Raw genomic sequence first — 13,091 nt, 5'->3', positions numbered from 1 at the left:
ATTAAATTAAATTAACTTTCTGTGACTGTCTTATCTTTATGCAGGGCCTCCCTGTTTTCATTAAGCCTTTCAGGGGGCTCTATTAAGGCTTTACAGATTAAACAAGAAAGAGGCTGATTAATTTTTTAAAATGGAGTTGAGATCACGGCACTTCTCTGCTCAAGACATTTTAATGGTTCCTGGTAGACTCGCAATAAAACCCAAAGTCTTGCTGTTCACTACAGGGCCCTATCTGCTCCCACCCTGACATTCGTTTACTCTTCTCCCTCCCTGCCCTCCAGCCTCACCTCTCTTTCTGCTGCCACTTCTCCCAGCCAAGGTCATCCCCACTCAGGGTGGGGCAGTTACTCCCTGATTACCTGGAACCCTTTCCCCACACAGGCAATCACATGGTCTCCTCCTGTACTTGTTTCAGGTGTCTAGTCGACTTGCACCTATTTATGGAGACTTGCCCTGACTACACTACCTTAAATGGACCCTTCTCAACTCCTTTACTTACCTACCTTGTTTATTAACTTTTCATAATGTTATTTTATACATATATACATATATATGTTTGTTTACTGTCTTCCAACTCCTCTAGGGTGTAAACCCCATGAGGTCAGGGGTTTTGTTTTGTTCACTACTGTTCCCCGGGTCCTAAAACCTAGCTGGCATATAATAGCAGCTCAATAAGTATTTGTTGAATGAACGAATGAACTTTCTTAGTATTCCAATTGTTCATACATCTCACAACAGCTTCTCACACTGCTCACTAAATACTGATACTCAGATCCTTTTATATTTAATCCTCATTTCATAGCTTCAATATCTCCTGACATTGATGGAGAAGAATGTGAAAAAAATCTAAGGGGAAAGTCCATGAACCTGTCCATAGCCACTGAGATTGTTTTTCTAATTGGCCTCTTCCGTCAGGAAATTAAATGGATGCAAAAGAAATCTGAATACTCATATTTCTTGACATAACTACTGAAAATACCTTCCATGAACAGCTATATTTTATTAATTATACCTAAGTGAATGATACTTAAGGGACCAATAGTACAACACAACAGTACAACAGACTGTTCCATTAAGCCTCTATTTTCAACAACCAAGTTAAGTAAGATGGTATGCAGCTCTATAACAGCTGAATAAATTCTAAGATAAATTTAATTATTAATCTCCTTTGTAAGGTTAAAAATACGTAGCCACCCTCAAATTTCAATCATTCCTTGAGTGAGTGTAATAAGTAGGCAAATCGAAATAAGTATTTAAATGAGTAAATTAGTCATCTCTGTATTTCATATGAGGATTTCACAGTTCTTCATTAATAACTTATAGGATGAGTAACCTTAAAATTTTTGAAAACTTTCTGACAACGTTTGTTAATCCTTACACAAGACGTTTAGGAGCCTCTAACAAAGACCTATCTGGTACAGTAGCCACAATAATTATTACATTTATAGCCTATAAATATATCATGAAGCTTATCTTTGTCCTTTAACATCTTCTTACTACCTGTAATAAATTTAATTCTTCTTTACAAAACGATGTCATGCCCATTATAGAAAACCTGGGCAAGGATAATTGGAGGGGGGTGGTGGGATGACCCGCAGCTGGAGTTCCCATTACCCCAAGGCCAGCTGCTGTGACCATTTTGAAGAACTTTCATTTTATTCTTTTTTCTTGTCCCAACTGTCTTTTTAAAACATTAATTACTATGAAAGACATGCAATCTAAGGCAAGTATTAGTATGAAACCAGTGATATTTTTAAAATACCACATTTTCGAGTGAAAAGTAACAGTTGGGAGATAGACCAGAGTGCTTTAAAAATTAACACTTTTCATAAAAATGAAAAACAATTTGGCCAAAGATAGTGTCAAAAATAACTTTTAGATACTGAAAGCATGCCTACATATTAAACGCATTTGCAAGTGTATGCATTTTTTTTCCTAAGTAAAATTTTCCCTTGCTTTTCTTTTGGCAAGTACCTACACAGTACATACAAAATTAGAGAGAAAAAAAAAATCATTTTGTATGAGTAATCTTGCCTTTAAGACCAAATGGTTACCTAAAATCCACATAACCAATTAACTCCTGCCTCCATACGCCAGCAAAGACTGACAGGCAGAGTTTTGACTTAATCATTTTGTAAATCATTCTGTCTCAGTGTTAGCCTACTCCCTACTTATTCTGTTTCCCTGCTTTTTTCCCTTTCCTATAATTCAACTGATTTCCCTGATACCCTCACCATCCCTTTTCCTGGGACCTACCCATGGCACATGAACCTTTCAAATGAATGCCGCTAAGCCTAATTCCATTAAAGTTAAAAGAAAAGCAAGTGATCTGAGTGACTCATTTCTGGATAACTTATGGTGGGAAACGCAATTGTGCAGATGGATGAGTCATTTTGACTGGAAAGCCTCCAGTGGGCAAAAGGTACCCCGGGATGCATGGAACATAGAATAGGGAAATCACAAAGGTAATAGGTGCCAAAAAACACAGGACATTAAAGCAGTATTCCGTAGTCTGAAATTCTTTTGATATCTTTTAAGACACATCTTTAAGGTGGGTTCTACTTTCAGATACTCCTTATAAGTTGTCTGCCTCTTCTGTCCCCAATTTTATTTCTTCATCTGGAAATACCTCCATTAATTTTTGTTGCTTTCGGGTCCACCATTTTACTGGGGTCACACTTAAATGTGGTCATTGTCCAAAGCGTCAGGCTTATCCTCATGATAGAAACTTCCAGAGAGATCTGGGGTCAAGCATTCAGCCCCAGAATATACAAGGTATATTTGTTCAAAATGAAAGAGCTTGTTGATGTTTTCTGATTATAAAAATAATATTTATTTATAAATGGAAGTCCATAAAATATAAGTAAAAATGACTTGAAATCACAACTTCACTGAGATAAGTTATTAACATTTCTATATGTATAGGATTTTTTTCCTATGTGCATATATTTTTTACAAATCATGGGATCATACCATTCATGTGGATTTGTAACCTGCTTTATACTCTTACAAACTGTATGCAAACTCATTTGACTCTGGCTTCTAGCCAGGGAAGCTCACTGAAGGAAAATGGCTAACAGTCATTGCTTTCTCTGTATTTTTAATAATTTGCTTAATCTAGAGAGAACTTCTTATAAGGCTTGAAGACATCATGTGAGTAAATGCCAGATGCTCACAGAAAAAAAGAAGGATTTGAACACATAGGTCTCCTGTTTCACTTTTTTTAAATAAGTTAACCTTTAAAATTATAAAAGCAAAGTAAATCAATGATAAAACAATAATAAAGAATATAAACTGAAAAATAAAAGTATGCCTTCTCACACACTACCCTCCTAACCCAGTCCTTTCCACTTTTCAATGATGATCATTGTTAAGAGTTTCTTACATTAATGTCAAGAAATTACCTATGCATATACAAGCATGTTAGTGTACACAAAAAATGTGGCCTCTCTTTTTAAACACAAAGTCATGTCACACAAGCTGTTTGGCCACCATTTTTTTCAACGTAACCATATGTCTTGGATATCTTTCCAAATAAATTCCTACAGACCTCCTTCATTCTTTCTTAATGGCTGTGGAGTTTTCCATTGAATGTCCCATGGTTTACTGCACCACTTTCCGATCTATGGATAATTAATTTGTTTTTAGGTCTTTTTGATACAAAGAATATCCTTGAACATACACCTTAGGGCACTTGTCCAAGTCTATTTGCATGTGTAATTCCTAGAACAGGACATCAGGGTCCAAACTCATGAAATAATATGGAGCAATGCATTTCCCTGTGACTTAGGGAACTCACTTCCCATTTATGGTTTTATAGAGCATTTAATGTTAGTCTTGTTCATGTAAGACCACAATGGCTCACAGTAGAAAAAGGGAAAGAAAAATGGGCATGGGCTAGAAGGCGAAAGAGCAGTAATGGCTGCGTATGTGCTGATCTGCAGTGCCAATAGGACCCTTCTCTATCTCTTCGTGTCTTGAAAAGGTGAAGAGAAAGGCCTGTGGAGGCATGTAGCCTGATGGCTGTGGAAGTGTCTCTCTTCATGTATAAGCCGCTATTGGGCATGTGTCAGAAGATCTGTGGAATGTATTTCCCAAGCAAGGACAAAAAAACATGAACAATTTCCTAATGATTTAAAACAAAAAAAAATTTCCATTCCATGGGCTGTACAAATTCCAAGGGATTCAGGCCTGCATTCAAATCTGCCCTTACCTCAAGTTTCCAATAAGTACTGAGGAGAAATTCCTCTGTGAACTTTTGCCCTATTTGGAAAAAAAATTTTAAAAACTGTCCCTGGGTAAAATAATTTACATGAAAAAAAAAAAAGGAAGCTCATTTGATGAAAGTATCCTTTAAAACAGTTGCTAGCTCAGAGACAGAAAAAAGAATCAATTTAAAATAACTTCAAGTTTTCAGTATGAGACTAATGTCACAAGGAATTTTGTGACAGTGGAGCTACACCACACATGAAAATCAGTTTTGGGTTTTCACATCAATTTAAGTATTGGACTCTCCCATCAAATAATCTAAGTTCTTCCTGTACCTCCACCTCACACTCTCTGCCTCCACAAATGCCCTAGGGCTTCTTTGGAGGTTGGAGGTTAGAGATACCCTAAAGTGAGCAAAACAAGCACCTGCCTTAAGACGACAAGGGGCTTGCCTTCTTTCTCCTGTTAAGGTAAAACATTCTATTTTAAAAGGAGAGTTACCACATGGCAGTGTCAGCACTCGCATTAGATAGAGAGGACAACTATATCTGTAAAGGGCTTTACCGCGCACACCTTACATTTTTAAAAGGATCCATTTTAACCTGTGTTGTAAAAAACAGATTTGTGTTATAATCAAAATCTTATCAGACTAATTGCATACACAATAGTTATCTCAATAATATACTTTCCTCCAAGATCTACTGAGCGGCTATACTATGTGCTAGCTTTTGCTGACACAGTGATCAACAAGACAGTCCGTGCTCATAAGAGCTCACAGCTAGGCAGGAAGGCTGATGAGCAAATGGGAAATCATAAATATCCAGGGACATCAAAGCAAGCAGCTCCTCACCCAGTTTTGAAGTGGCAGGGAAGGCTTCCATAAAAAAAGTGGAGACTATTAAAAAAAAAAAGTAGGCCTATGTGGAGAAAGTGATGTAGTCCAAGTTTAGACTTTGTCTTGAGGGCAAGGGGAAGCCACCAGGGCCGGGCAGCAATGGGATCAGATTTGTCTTTCCGATAGAGATGGGAAGGGGAGACCCCCGGAAACAGACAGACCAAGCACAGGCTGTTGCTGTAATCCAGAGGACTGATGATGAGGACTTGAAGAAAAGGGCAGATGGAACTGAAAGAAAAGAAGACATTTAGGGGGAACCTAGGAGGGAGAATCATGCAGAAAGATATGGTATTGGACTGGAAGTAGAGGATGAAGAAGTAATGACCAAAGATGGAGCAGATACTGTCGTTCCCTGCCTCTGGAGCCCTCCACCCCCATCCTCACCTCCCCTTACTACTTTGATGCCCCACTTCCCACTGCCTGCATCTGCAGACACTTGCCAAGGGCTTTCTCCGGCCACTGAAGCCTGCTTTGCCTACCCATGCAGTGAGCCAGCATGCTGGGGACTGAACTCTCCTGAGAGTGGCTTTAACCCTTGACTGACTGCCCCAAATTATCCCAGCTCTCTCAGCCCTCAGGTAAGAGAGCTCTAAGGTGCGGGTCCCATCTTGCTTCCCAGAGTACCCCAGGGAAAGTCATCTACAGGTTACCGAGGACTAACTTGCTTGGTAACACACACTGTATTGGCTGCTTTCCTTTCCGTACCTCACTTTCCCATCCCCTGCTAATATTTCCTGGTCTCACCTCTCCCCAAATGCCTAATTGCACTCAAATCTTGATTTCAGGGGTTGCTTCTGTGGGAACCCAAACAAATGGTTTGAAATTATGATGTGTGTCATGGTGGGATGATTATGATGACACTATCCATTTAAGGGAAAATAAAAACAGGACAGCGAGGTGGGTTTTAATTTATTTTTTGTTTTGTTTTTTTTTTTTTGGAAGGTGAGTAATAGGCAAAGTGGGAGGAGGAGGAAATGGTGAATTCAATTTGGGACCTGTTGACTTTAAAGGACTGGAGAAAACTATGTCTCAATAGAACACCTTTATGCCTCAGTGAACCTAATATCATTAAGCAAATGCAAAGACTGACCTTACTTTTGTGTTTCTAGTTAACATCTTTCTTTTCTAGATGAGATAAATTGAGAACAGAAAAGCTACGTGTCTTGCTAAAGGAAACACACTGAATGAGGAAAACGGCAGAAAATTGAAGTCCCTGACTATCATTCCAATAACTACGTAAAAAAAGTTGCTATAGTGCCTTTCTTAACATGGAGAGGTACTCGTTCGGCCTACATACGGGAATACAGAATGGATTTATTTGAATGAAAATAGACGGTCTACTTTGCGAGAGGAATGACTTCTTTTTTCTACCCTGGTTACCGGAGGGCAGTTGCTGCCCTGGAAAGGAATAAACACAAAAGAAATTACACGAAATGAGAATATGTATTTTTGATAGCAAAGGAATGGAAGAACATATTGTATAAAGAGAAAAGGCCTTGTAGATTGAATTAGCCAGTCCCAAACTGAAGCCAGGGTCACTACATTGCAATTTTCAAATACATACTCTCCATCATCCATTACACATCCTCAAGAATTTGGCCTTTCATAGCTCCGTTCATTCTCAACACATCTAAATAGTCTTCGTAAAAGTAAAAACACAACCACAGGCACTGCTGAGATCTTACACATGGTGTTCAAAATGCTTTAGGTGAACATACACACATCTGATACCTGGTCAGGGACAAGGGAAGTGGTCACTGTCCCACTGCATGAGACACGGGGTCCTTGAACTCGGCTTTTAAAAGGGCTTTTGGGTTGTGCCATTTCCCACAAAGTTCAAACATGAACGAGCTAATGATTATTTTTCAATCCCAAGTGACTTGACCCTTGTGCCATATGGGACAGAGCTAAGAGCTTGGCCAAACAACTGTTTTTTCTTTGTCCTTGTAGTTTTCTGTAGATACCTCAGGTGAAGCATCTAAACCAGATATAAATTTCTCCTCTGGAAGACATATCACCCTTAAAAAAAGTATGGCAGGACTTAATCTACGATGATTTAGTGTGTGAACCCAACAACTGTTGTTCTGTAGAGACCTATTTAGTTATATGTTTGAGAAGGGCTGACTCAGCCATAAAGCTGACAGTGCCTAAGGCAGGAACTTTCTCTATGAAGCGTTTTTTTTTTTTTTTTTAAGATTTATTTATTTCTCTCCCCTTTCCCGCCTCCCCCCGGTTGTCTGTTCTCTGTGTCTATTTGCTGCGTCTTCGTCTGCTTCTGTTGTTGTCAGCGGCACGGGAATCTATGTTTCTTTTTTTGCTGCATCATCTTGTTGTGTCAGCTCTCCGTTAGTGCAATGCCATTCTTAGGCAGGCTGCACTTTCTTTTGTGCTGGGCGGCTCTCCTTATGGGGTGCACTCCTTGCGTGTGGGGCTCCCCTATGCGGGGACACCCTTGCATGGCAGGGCACTCCTCACGCGCATCAGCACTGTGCATGGGTCAGCTGCACACGGGTCAAGGAGGTCCAGGGTTTGAAACGCGGACCTCCCGTGTAGTAGGCAGACACCCTAACCACTGGGCCAAGTCTGCTGCCTATGAAACGTTATTAATAAAGAGCTTCACTTTAAAAAACACCTGCACTCTAAGGCCAAACTGGGCAGGTAAGGGGCAGAGTGGGCTAGCTGTGAGTCCAAAATTTTAAGCCTCAAACAACATTATCTGGATCAGGAAAATCTATAAAGATGACACTTCCCCCCTTTTGTAATCAGCTAGGCAGACTATAGTTTATCTACTACAAGTACATCAAGGAAATGCCATAAGCAGTGAGGAATCGTCTTCAAATTTAAAACACAACAGGAGGAAGACAGACCACCTGCATTCCATTTAGTTCAAGGCAAAAGGGTTTGGGCTACAAACAGAAATGTTTCTGCAAACTGAGAGTTGTATATAACTGAAAGGCCACCGTCACCATCATCCCTGTCCATGTCTGAAGTGAAGATGTGCTCGTACTGAAGGCGACAACGTGATGGTTCGACCCACTTATTTGTGAATAAGCCAATGAGGCCTAACAGATGCAGAAATATTGTCATAAGTATACAGCTCTATGAATTTTCAAAGTTGCATACACATGTAATAATCAGCACCCAGATGAAGAAATAAAACACCCCAGCTTCCTGGAAGGCCCTCTCGGGTCCCCTCCCGGCCACTACTCACCCACAGTGCTGTGGCTTTCAAGAACTACTTTTGGTGGTTTGCCCCTTCCCTGACTCAGCGAGCTGGCAGAATTTTCAGGGTAAAGCCTCTAGACTATACGAATTTGTTCCTTGCCAGCATATAGTTTAGTCCCTAAGAAGAAAATAAAGAAACCTGGGCTAGAGGTAGAGGCCCATTACCGAAGACAGAAGTTTTGAAATAGGAGGTGTGGAAGGACCTCAGCGATCATGTAACCTCCTTCTACTGGAAACTGGGCCAGGGCTAAACCCAGGTTCTCCTCCTTCCCCATCTAGAACTTCCCTTCCTGCACTACTGACCACTAACTTCAGCATCACCTGTTTTACTTAACCACAAGGGTTTTACACAGCTACATATTTCTATGAACCAGACAATCCATTAAAGATTACTGAAGCCCCAGCTGAAAGAAACATTCCAAGTAGTTTTGGGTACCAGATATCAAAGTACTAAAGGAAGAGAGAAAAGGTGGAAACAGAAAGAAAAAGAACAAAAGTAGAATTACATTAACAAACAGTAAAGGTTTATTTGATAAATTATTTGAAATATCTTACTTACAGGGCTACTTTTTATACCGAACTAATACAAGGCAATCCATCCCACATGGCAGGGATCCATGTGGGTGAACACTGGAGAGGTAGCTCCTTTTATTCATTGTCTAGAAACACATCATCTGACTTAGCAGGGAACAAAAGAGCAGAAACAGCATAAGTACTATGCAGTCCTGGGTTTGAATTCCTGTGCTGCCACTCAACAGCTCTGTGACTTTGAACTTGCATTTAGTCATCTCTAAGTTGTGGCTAATTCTTATGTCTTGATGAGGTCTCAATAAAAGGAGATGACATATGTCTTGTGCCTGATAATTTAGTGGCTCCTTGACAACTGTGAGCTTTCTTTTCTGACCCAGGTGAATGTGTTTCATCAAAAGGAACTTAATTTACAAAATGATACACACCAATATCCAATGCTCTATTGTTTATCTATGACTTAGTTTGAATTTAGAAAGAATCTGCTGAGCTCGAGATAGGACTGAAGAAAAATACTTCCCTGTGATCCAGGACAGCTCTGTATGGCGCTTTCTCTTTTATGAGCTGGGAAGCCTGAACATAAATGAAGGTGACATGCACACATTATGATGCACCTTTTAAGCTAAAGGTCTTAAGAGGTCATTCATATCTAGCCAATAGCATGGCAGGCGCAGAGTTCGTGGCAGGTGGCACTCTAATGCAGGTGTGTAATTTATTGAGATGTCAGAGATGTATATGACATGGTACCACTTATATTAGATAGACGAGCAGAACCAAACAAGGGAAATGGATCAAGAACTGGCCTGGGGACAAGGCAGACAATTCCAAACCAGCCTTTTTATTTAAATCAAATCCTGACTGGCATACCAAGTCCTGAAAGGAACTAATTTTTTTCTGGGCCAGCCAAAAGATTCTTGTCTTTGTGAGAGATGCAGATGTTTTTTTTTGTTTGTTTGTATGTAAAAAAAAAAAAAAAAAAAAAAAAGATTTTTAAAAAAAGGCAAGTTAGAAAATAATAGGGATAGGGGATAACAATATAATCACTGATATGTTTTATACCCTCTAACTCCAAGCTCAATCTGAATTAACAGAACAGAAGCACTGGGGACTCCAAACACGATGAAAGAAAACCATGGAGACCCATATTTCCCTTCACACCCGCTCGGGTTGTGTTTTTGTTTTTTGGCTTAATACACAGCAAACATACTGTGACTTCAAAATTCATAAAAAAACAGAATTGAAGCTCCACATTGTTTAAAAGCAGTGCTGAGATATAAATTCTTCTCTTAATAGCTTTTGCTACAGAAAAACAACTGGAAAACATAAATAGCTGCAGGTACAACGGTAATGGGTCTGCTCTTAATACAGAATCACCGTGTGCCCTGAAAAACACCCGGCCCCAGAATCTTTCTATTAATGTAAACCTTTTACGAAGTGAGACAACTATAAATTAAACAAAGCACATTAAATTCTACAAAGTCTAGAGTTTCTATCTCCCCCATAATAGGAGAGCTCTTTTATTTCTTTTGTAAAATCACTCACCAGCAATACAACTACCCGCGGGTACTCACTAATCTATTCATGGCTTAAGAATACTTGGTCTCCACGGCCCTTCACCCAAAGGTGACAGCAGCTTTTAATGCATCATTTGATTACAGATTCCTGATGTGATTTCTCTTGCGAAGGCGTGAGCAACAGGTAAAAATGTTAGGTCTCTGCTCAGGAGCATTCTTTGGTTCTCAGGAAAGCCAGTCTAGAAATACTGGTGACAACTGAGGCCAGGCGACCATGAAGCTCTGTGTTTATTCTGTTTCTCTGGGAGGATGGCAGCTGTGTGTCTCAGATACCATCTGCTGAAAGGCAAATGCCTACTTAACTATGCTATTCTAGATCTCCTCACAGTCCACATTTCTACCAGCCTCTCCCCACTTTACTAGCCCCTTGCTGCTTCCTACATTCTCCAAAAGGCCCGAAACCCAATCACGCCACATTGAATCTCCCGTGGCCTAGGAGCTATTAAGGCCTTAAATGACAGTCTCATTTGGCACTTCCTCTGCCCCATGGCCTAAATCTGAAGGTGTTTGGAAGAGAACTTCTTTCCAAATGTCTAAAGTACATAGGTATATAAATTTAAATATACATGTATTCATATATAGTCATTTTTATATCCATAGATACACAAATACATATACATACATTCATCTGTCTGAAATAATGCTATGGGTTTTCAGCATTTGCAAGAGATTTCTTAGACTGGAACTACCATTCATTTTAGTTTCTACTAATTGGGAACCTGAGGTAATTCTTTGGGCTGACATTTATCTTTGAGTTATCTGTGGAAGGAAAGGGTTTGCTAAGTAAATAAATAGTATGGATACTATTTTAGAGGTAATGTTTATACTGCCCAAGAGGAGATTTTTAAGGGCTCTTGAGGTTTTTCACTTACAGACTAACGACCATCACAGTAAGTACAAATTATTTTCTACCTGGTCACTAAAGTTAGCCGTCAGCTTTCTGGTGTCCCCATTTCCACAGAGGCACTATCATTCCCTGATTCAGCCTGCTTATAGCAAAGCTAGCCAATTCGCCCTTTGTCTGCTTTTCTTTGTCCCCTCCTACTTTTCTCACTAGCCAGGTCTTCATTATTAATGCTACCTTAGAACTAGAGGGTCCCTGCTGGGCTCCTTTTCCTTGCCTCTGTCCTTTCCAGTGATTGAGCAATCTGTTGCTCAATTGGTCTTTAGGAACTTTCTAGAAGAATCCATGACTCTTCGACTCCAGAACTTTAAAGATCCTCAACTGTAGTTTGAATTTCTTTGTTCCTACCACAGTGATTAGCAGAGCACTAGAATCAGTGCAGGTCTACAAGATCCATCCTGACCCTTGAGGCTAGCTATATTTTGGGATTCAAAATTTTTCTGACTTTAGGAAGATAATACAGTACATAAGATGTATTTTATGAAGCATCCTCAACAGGCTTAGAGCAGCACTTCATAATCAAGCACATTCATTCAAAAAATGTATGGATTTCAACTTCGGGTAATAAATAAAGGCTATAAATAGACTCCCATTAGGTTTTGTTGCCAAATAATTTTAAATGTTTAATAGTTCGAGTTTTTTGGATTTCAGAATTGTGGTTAAAGTATCAAGGACCTGTAGTAAGAAGGTATATACAACAGACATTCATCACTACTCTATTCTTAAAAGAAATAAGTTTTCTTTAAAAGCCTTCAAACTGGGAACGTTTGCTAGTCCAGATTGGTCCAATTTATTGAGGCTTTCTTTACGAAACATCTCTTCAGATTATGGGAACTTCATGATCAACAAGGTTGTCCCTGTCACGTTCAGTTCTTTAATTTTTTAAATTCCATTTCCAAAGCATTTGCCTTGCTTATTTTTCTTTCAAGTCTCTTCTTAGCTGTTTACTTTAGCAAAATGTAAATATAATCAATTTGCCTATCCTCTCCCTAAAGAAGGACCTCTTGATGAACAGTAGATTGATTATCCTTCAGCATGGTAGATTTGTATTTCAAAAACCCAGTTATGCCAACCCCTCTAAAAACTAAGGGTCAAACTTTAAAATGCGAGTTTATCTGATTTGTAGTATGTCTATCAAGCAAATCACAGAGAACACACCTGTGCACAGGAGGCATGCTGCTATCATTCTTTGAGGATTGGTTTTAACTTGACCAATCAACCCTTCCTTAAATACAGCTGAACCAAACATTAAGCCAGCAATGCAGGCTTGTAGATATATCATGGGAGGCTGGCCGGATGGGTCGCAGCACTAGACAAGCAATTCCTACGCCGTTATTTTGACATTAGAAAGTCACAATCCATCAAGTTAACAGCAGGGCAATAATTTGGGGGACTAGGGTAATGGCTATTCAAAATGACACTGTGGAAATAAACAGTAGTTCAAACAGCCCTCGCTGGAGAATGAAGACATAAAGTAAGCAGAATTTCTTTCCACTTCTATGTAACCAGCTATTATGTAATGTGTTTCTGGGTAAGCATGTTATTTCTGGCGCTTGAATAGAAGATCCCAGCAAAGCTAAAAAGTGTGCAGGTACTTGGAGTGTGGCCAGAAGTGAGAGGATGAGAAGGCATGGCTCTGCCATCACAAGACTAAAGAGTGACTAAGAGTGGCCTTTTCTCCACTGTTCTCCACAAACCACCTCCAATGTCGGCTGATAGCCCAAGCCAGTATTTCAGCAAGTGCTACTTGACTCTT

The 13,091-nt window shown here is 39.6% G+C and overlaps 1 protein-coding gene across 4 annotated transcripts in view; it reads right to left on the bottom strand.

Moving 5' to 3' along the window:
• Positions 1–13,091, bottom strand: part of ZNF827 (zinc finger protein 827) — a 160,852-nt gene that overhangs the window by 41,185 nt on the left and 106,576 nt on the right. The gene's annotated exons all lie outside the window — the stretch shown is intronic.

The sequence above is a fragment of the Dasypus novemcinctus genome, chromosome 1, assembly GCF_030445035.2.
Source record: "Dasypus novemcinctus isolate mDasNov1 chromosome 1, mDasNov1.1.hap2, whole genome shotgun sequence".
NCBI lineage: Eukaryota > Metazoa > Chordata > Mammalia > Cingulata > Dasypodidae > Dasypus > Dasypus novemcinctus.
This window is presented reverse-complemented; position numbering and strand designations above follow the sequence as displayed.